Source organism: Nycticebus coucang, chromosome 3, assembly GCF_027406575.1.
Source record: "Nycticebus coucang isolate mNycCou1 chromosome 3, mNycCou1.pri, whole genome shotgun sequence".
Taxonomy (NCBI): Eukaryota; Metazoa; Chordata; class Mammalia; order Primates; family Lorisidae; genus Nycticebus; species Nycticebus coucang.
Genome location: NC_069782.1, coordinates 66,020,618 through 66,028,725, shown reverse-complemented (window position 1 = coordinate 66,028,725; position 8,108 = coordinate 66,020,618). Strand labels below are relative to the sequence as shown.

The following is an 8,108-nucleotide window of genomic DNA, read 5'->3' as shown; positions in this document are numbered from 1 at the left end:
CTTATGTGACACCACTGCACCCAGCCAAGCCCAAGATTTAGATTTGAAAGCCTAACCCTGCCCCTCCCTCTATGTCTTTCCCCTCCTCCTCTTTTGTTCCTCTTTCTTTCAGGCCCTGGCACAGCTGTCTTGAGAACTATTGAGGGGCTGGGAGAGGTGGCTTGCACCTTGTAACCCTAGCACTCTGGGAGGCTGAGATGGGAGGATTGTTTGAGCTCAGGAGTTTGAGACCAGCCTGAGCAACAGCGAGACCCCCATCTCTACTAAAATTAGAAAACTAATGGGTTAAAAAAAAAACCATGCTTTAATTTAAAAAAATGGTTCTATTTAATTTTTAAAAATCATGCTATTTAATTTTAAAAAACACAAACAAAAAACCCCCAAAACTGATTGGGTGTGGTAGCGGGCACCTGTAGTCCCAGGTACTTGGGAGGGTGAGGCAAGAGGGTTGCTTGAGCCCAGGAGTTTGAGGTTGCTGTGAGTTACGACACTATGGTACTCTAGCCTAGGACAATAGAGTGAGACTCTGTCTCTCACACACACGCACACACACACAAAAAAAAATGAGAGAGGGAGAAGTACTGTACGTAGGCCAAGAGAACAAGACACACCATGGATCTTTCCTGACCTGGGTTTTGGAGATCTGGGCCCTGAAAGCAAGGAATCTGGGAGGTCCTGGTGGAGGAAGTGGAACCAGAAGCAGGTCCCAAAGGAAGGCCTTGAACAGGTGGGCTGGAGTAGAAAGCCTGGTGCTCCCTGGGCTTTTGTTTGTTTGTTTTTAGACAGAATCTCAAGCTGTTACCTTGGGTAGAGTGCCATGGTGTCACAGCTCACAGCAACCTTCAACTCTTGGGTTTAAGCAATTCACTTGTCTCAGCCTCCCAAATAGCTGGGACTACAGGTGCCCGCCACAATGCCAGGCTATTTTTTGGTTACAGTTGTCATTGTTGCTTTAGCTGGCCCGGGCTGGATTTGAACCCATCAGCCTCAGTGTATGTGGTTGGCGCCCTACCCACTGAGCTACGGGTGCCACCCACCCTGGGCTTTTGGTGTACTCTGGAGTCTGTTGCAGAGGATGGAAACATTGGGATTAAACCTAAGGTTTATTGTTACTATTTTTTATTTTTGTTTATTTTATTGTTATTGTTTTTTAGAGACAGGGTCTCACTTGATTGCCCAGGCTGGAGTACAGTGGTGTAAGTGGTGTAAGCTCAAACTCCTGGGTTCAAAGGATCCTCTGACCTGGGCCTCCTGAATAGGTGAGAACACAGTAGCTGAGACTACAGTAGCTGAACCCACCATACCTGGCTAAATTTTTTTTTCGAGACAGAGTCTCACTTTGTCACTCTCAATAGAGTGCTGTGGCATTATAGCTCACAGCAACCTCAAACCCCTGCCTCAGCCTCCCAAGTAGCTGGAACTATAGGCATTCCCCACAACACCTGGCTATTTTTAGAGATTAGGTCTCACTCTGGCTCAGGCTGGTCTTGAACCTGTGAGCTCAGGTAATCCACCCATCTTGGCTTCCCAGGGTGCTAGGATTACAGATGTAAGTCACCTTGCCCAGCCTGTTCTTGAACTTCTGACCTCAAGCAGTCCTCCCATCTTGGGCTCCCAAAATAATGGGATTACAGGTGTGAACCACGGCACCCAGCCAAGCCCAAGGTTTAGATTTGAAAGGAACTAACTTCCCCCTCCTGTAGACACAACCTGTGCAAGTCCCTGAATGACTCACAGAAGTGAGGAAAGACATCCCAGGCCTGCCTGTGGCCCATGTGAGACCAATGTCAGAATATGTCTTTCAGTGATTTACAGAGTCAACAGAATGAGACTGCCTGGGACAAACAGGGATACAGGAGGAGGGTGTTGCCAGCCCTATTCCTGTGTGCACCCAGTTGCTGGATGCATCTCAAGAAGTTTTCTAAATCTCCCTATAGAGCAGTGTTTTTCATCCTTTTTTATCTCATGGCACACTTGAACCTGTATTTAGAATTCCACAGCACACTTAAATTATGTTGGTCCAAAAAAGAGTAACTAAGGCTGGGTGTGGTGGCTCACATCTGTAATCCTAGCACTCTGGGAGGTTGAGGTGGGTAGATTGCCCTGAGCTCACAGGTCGGAGAACAGCCTGAGCAAGAATGAGACCCTATCTCTAAAAAAATGAAAAAGAATAGCCAGGTGTTGTGGCGGACACCTGTAGTCCCAGCTACTTGGGAGGCTGAGATAAGAGAATCGCTTGACCCCAAGAGTTGGATGTTGCTGTGAGCTATGATGCTACGGCACTCTACCCAGGGTGACAAAGTGAGACTCTGTCTCAAAAAAAAAAAAATAAAAAAGAGTAAACAAAGGATATACTGTGCTTAGAACTTCTTTCGAACATAACTTAATTAATGGTCTTTAAAATTTTTCATAGTACACCTAAGATCCTCTCACGGCACACTGGTTGAAAATCACTGCTCTAGAGGAAGTAATTCACCTCTCCATGGTCCTGCATAGGGGCCAGTCTCTGGAAGCACCAACTACAAATGTTCCTTACTCCACTCTGATGACAAGGACTGGCCCAAGTGTGGACAGGGAAGCCAAGGGAAGGTGGAACCATGCTGGCACTGTAATGTTTCCAAGTACCACTTCAATGGGTCTGTTTTGTCTTAGGCCAGTTAGAGATGCCAAGATAGGGTGGCAGGGAGCACCCTGGATCTTGCTGTGGACACACATGGGGCCTGATCATCAAATGTGCCTCTGTATTCCTAAGTTTTCCTGTTGAGGGAGGGACAGTCCAGTCCAGCTAGTGAGGCCTGAAGAGGGCTCCCTAGTCCTATCTGCCACTTTTGGCCCATTATTTGTCACCCTCGGTAGAGTGCTATGGTGTCACAGCTCATAGCAACTTCAAACTCTTGGGCTTAAGTAATTTTCTTGCCTCAGCCACCCAAGTAAGCTAGGATGACAGGTGTCCGCCACCTGTTGCAGTTGTCATTGTTGTTTAGCCGGGCCAGATTCGAACCTGCCAGCCTTGGTGTATGTGGCTAGCTCCCTACTCACTGAGCTACAGGTGCCAAGCCATCAAATGATCCTCTTGCCTCAACCTCCCAAGTAGCTGGGACTACAGGTGCCCACCACAATGCCTGGCTATTTTCTTGAAGACAAGGTCTTGCTCTGGCTCAGGTCTCAAACTCATGAGCTCAGGCAATCCACCTGCCCATTTTTTTTTTGAGACGTGGTCTTGCTTTATCCTCTAGGCTGGAGTGCAGTGGCATGATCATAGCTCACTATAACCTTAAATTCCTGGGCTCAAGTGATTCTTTGCCACAACCTGCCTGGTAGCTGGAATTATGGGTATGCTCCATTACACTTGGCTAATTTTTAAAAATTTTTTGTAGAGATGAGGTGTTGCTATTTTGCTGAGGCTGGTCTTAAACTCCTGGGCTCAAGTGATCCTCCCGCTTTGGTCTCCTAAAAGTGTTGAGATTACAGGCATGAGTCAACATATCTGGCTCCAAATCACTTTTAAGTCCCTTTCAGGAAGAGAGATTGGTCCTGACCAACCAAGGAGGCCTGGAGAGGGTTGGCTGAGTTTTTCCACAGCCCCACCTGGACCTTATTTCAGGGGGCTCTGAAAAGGTTCCTAAGTTCCCTCCCTGACACTGGTGGTCACTAGCTCTAGCCAAAGAGGGAGACAGCAGAGGGTGCCTCAGTTCCAGTTGCCATTCTGCATGGGCCTCTGATTGTGGGATGTGCTCCCTAGAAATATCTGTAAGTTCTTGTAGGTAGGATGGGAGAAAGGAATGAGACCAAGCCAGCTAGGGATGTCTAGGGAATGTGTTGAGTGCCCAGGAATCCAAAGACCACGCCATCATGCTAACCGAATTAACAAAAGAGTCCTTTATTTAAAAGCTGGCCAGCGACTGCCTCATACTCAACACGGGTTCGGAGAGCAGCCCTGACTGCTTAAGGGGTTGGGTTTTTTTTTTGCAGTTTTTGGCCGGGGCTGGGTTTGAACCCACCACCTCTAGCATTTGTGACTCTGCTGAGCCACAGGTGCCGCCCAAGAGGTTGGGTTTTTAAGGCTTGGTCTGCATCCTGGTTGGCACACAGGCTGCCCAGGTGCATCTGGGTTGGTTAGTAAGTAATGTACGGAAGCAGAACTTTGCGGTTAGTTAGCCATACACGTTTGTTTCAGTACTTTTCCCACCTGGTATTTCTCAAAGGTCAGTCTGGGAACACTTGGTACTTCCCAGTCCGTTTCTCAGGGGAGTTAGTCAAGCAAGAAGTCAGTGAGTACTTTCCCATCTGTCTTGGGAGTGAACCAGACTTACTCCATTTTGTTGAGGGCTTGCGGCCCAGAAATTTGCCAGGAATTAACTGGTATTTTTCCACCTTGGTCTAGGCGTAACAAGGGCAATCTGGGTCTGCTTTCAGTCACACATGGGGCCTGCTTGCCAGATGCGCTCTCCAAAAATTTTCTAAGTCACCCTATAAAGTCCCCAATCCCCGTGCCAAGGACCATACTTGTCCATGGCCTGGGAAGAAGTGGGCTGCACAGCAGGAGGTGAGCAGCTGGTGAGGGGACAAAGCTTCATCTGTATTTATAGCTGTTTCCTATCACTCGCATCACTAAGGACCTGAGCTCTACCTCCTGTCACATCATTGGCTATGTTAGAGTCTCATAGGAGCTCAAACATTCCTGCAGACTGTGTGTGCAAGAGAACTAAGTTGCATATGTCTTACAAGAATTTAATGTCCACTCCCAATGGAAAAATTGTCTTCCATGAGAATGGTCTCTGGTGCCTAAAAGGTTTGGGAATGCTGCTCTAAAGAGAGGGATCATCTGGACTGGCCAGAGAGGCCCAAGGAGGCACCCTGAAAATCTAGAAGGAGTGAGAAGTGGGGCCAGTGAGGGTGGTCTGGGGAATGGGGCTGTTCCATGGGAGATACCAACAATGTTTTAAAGTATTCCTCTGAGAAACCATCGTGCAGGCAGAGAAGAGGTCTTGGGATGTCTCTGGCAGACGATCTCTTAGCTGATTTAGAAGAGGCAGCAGAAGAGGAAGGAGGAACCTATGGAGGGGAAGAGGAGCCAGCGATTGAGGATGTTCAGGAAGAGACACAACTGGATCTTTCTGGGGATTCAGTCAAGAGCATCGCAAACCTATGGGACAGCAAGATGTTTGCCGAGATTGTGATGAAGATTGAGGAATATATCAGCAAGCAAGCCAAAGAAAGCTTCAGAAGTGATGGGGCCAGTGGAGGCAGCCCCTGAGTACCGGGTCATTGTGGATGCCAACAACCTGACTATGGAGATTGAGAATGAGCTGAACATTATCCATAAGTTTATTCGGGATAAGTACTTGAAGAGATTTCCTGAGCTGGAGTCCTTGGTCCCCAATGCACTGGATTACATCCGCATGGTCAAGGAGCTGGGCAATAGCCTGGACAAATGCAAGAACAATGAGAACCTGCAGCAGATCCTGACCAATGCCACCATCATGGTTGTCAGCGTCACTGCCTCCACCACTCAGGGGCAGCAGCTGTCAGAAGAGGAGCTGGAGTGGCTGGAGGAGGCCTGTGACATGGCGCTGGAGCTGAATGCCTCTAAGCACCGCATCTATGAGTACATGGAGTCCCGCATGTCCTTCATTGTGCCCAGCTTGTCCATCATCATTGGGGCATCCACGGCTGCTAAGATCATGGGTGTGGCTGGTGGCCTCACCAATCTCTCCAAGATGCCTGCCTGCAACATCATGCTTCTTGGCACCCAGCGCAAGACACTGGCTTCTCACCTACCTCCGTGCTGTCCCACACTGGCTACATCTACCACAGTGACATCGTGCAATTGCTGCCCCCGGATCTCCGGCAGAAAGTAGCCAGGCTGGTGGCCGCCAAGTGTACGTTGGCGGCCCGTGTGGACAGTTTGTCCATGAAGGGAAGGTGGGCTATGAACTGAAGGATGAGATAGAGCGCAAATTTGACAAGTGGCAGGAGCCGCCACCTGTGAAGCAGGTGAAGCCATTGCCTGCACCCCTGGATGGCCAGCGAAAGAAGCGAGGTGGCCGCAGGTACTGCAAGATGAAGGAGCGGCTGGGGCTGACAGAGATCCGGAAGCAGGCCAATCGCATGAGCTTCGGAGAGATTGAGGAGGATGCCTACCAGGAGGACCTGGGCTTCAGTCTGGGCCACCTAGGCAAGTCGGGGAGTGGGCGTGTGCGGCAGAAACAGGTGAACGAGGCCACCAAGGCCAGGATCTCTAAGACACTGCAGCGTACCCTGCAGAAGCAGAGCATGGCGTACGGTGGGAAGTCCACCATCCGAGACCGTTCATCGGGGACAGCCTCCAGTGTGGCTTTCACCTCACTCCAGGGCCTGGAGATTGTGAACCCACAAGCAGCAGAGAAAAAGGTGGCTGAGGCCAACCAGAAGTACTTCTCCAGCATGGCTGAGTTCCTTAAGGTCAAGAGTGAGAAAAGTAGCATCATGTCCACCTGAGTGGCTGTGCACATCCAGGGTGGCTGCCCACAAAAGGGAAACAGAGGCCCAGCCTTTCTGAAGGGATTGGGCCAGGGGGTTTGGCAGGGACAACCTGCCTTGCCCCACTGTGTGCCCCACCCAGTGCTGGCACCATCGAGGAAGGCCTGGGAAGAAGCCCAGATAGCCTCCCCCAGCACCAAGATCACTGTCCCCCCATTGAGGAAGCAGAGGTGGTTTTCGTCATGCCTTGTCTTTTTTAACTGGAAAAGGAGATGCTTTGGGAGGGTGTGGGGAGAGAAGAGTTCAATTAAAACCACATCATCAAAAAAAATAAAGTATTCATCATCAAAAAAAATAAAGTATTCATAAAAATAAAGAGATTGGACTTGGTCAGACAGTGAGCCTTAGGGATGGCTCCTTTGACCAGCATATTCAAGGTACCCTTCAAAGGTAGGGCACTGTCCTGGAGTAGACAAAGGGACCCTTGGAGGTTGCCCTGGGTCCTCCCTAAGTCCCACATGGGAGCTGATCACTGTACACACACCTATACATTTCTCTAAGTCATCATTTGGTAGAAGGGACAGGCACGGTCTAGCCAGAGATACTCAGGGCAGGCACCTAGGCCAGGCTATGGTTTTACCTGGGTCCTGGTACTCAACACACCTGGTGGTGCCTCCTGAAAAGGTACCTGTGGAGACAAAAGTGACTTCATCTTGGGATGCTGATCTGCCATGTTAACTTCTTTTTTTTAAATTTTTTTATTTTATTTTTTTATTTTTTTATTTTTTTATTTTGGCCGGGGCTAGGTTTGAACCCGCCACCTCCGGCATATGGGACCGGCGCCCTACTCCTTGAGCCACAGGCGCCGCCCCATGTTAACTTCTGATTAACGTCAGTCCTGAGAAAGCCTCCTGAGTTTTACTTTGTTTACTATCTCATGTAAGAAGATGTACTGACCATAACTTTTGTACTAGATCAAAGTGGCCATGATGTTATCTTATAAATTACAGGTATAACACATAGCGTTCTTGCCTGTTCTGGATAATTGACTTCAATTTTTATACACCTTTCATGGATATCTGTTCCCTTTGGTAGATAAGCCCAGGCTGGGAGAGAACAGGTGTGCATATCTACCTGTCTTGCTGCTGCCCAAGACTATGCTTCCATCTATGAGTTCCCTGGTTCCTGTGGCATTTGGGGTTGCTTTGTGTATATGCCCCTTTCATGGAGCCCAGGACCCATGTCCCCATCTGGCTTGGACTGGACAGATAGACCTTCAAAGGGTGCCATGGATCCTAGTCATGGGAGTGCATCCTGAGAAGTTTCTACATCCTTCTGTGGAAGCCACAACAGGGCTGGGCCAGACATGGAGGCCCAAGAAATCCACCCTCAGCCTTGTCACTGTCTTGCCTACGGCTCTGTCAAACAAAGTATCCCCTGAAAACATTTCTAATTCCTGATCAGCATGGACATGCCAGGGCCACCCCAAGGAGTAGGGGGGTAGGGGCCTTGGGGGTATGGTAATGGTCTTGGGTGGGAACCTGTTTTAGGAGGCACCAACCAAAATAATTTATTTTTATTCACTTGGTTTTTGTTCTCTGGTAATGCTATGAAAAAAGCATTTCTAATCCCCTCTGATAATGTGG

General features: G+C 49.0%; 1 pseudogene across 1 annotated transcript; it reads left to right on the top strand.

Annotated features, from left to right (window-relative positions):
* The first annotated feature begins 3 nt into the window (after positions 1-3).
* LOC128581795 (U4/U6 small nuclear ribonucleoprotein Prp31-like) lies at positions 4-6,793 on the top strand (annotated as a pseudogene). The gene has a single exon (XR_008378918.1). The product of XR_008378918.1 is annotated as a U4/U6 small nuclear ribonucleoprotein Prp31-like (transcript).
* Positions 6,794-8,108: the final 1,315 nt, after the last annotated feature.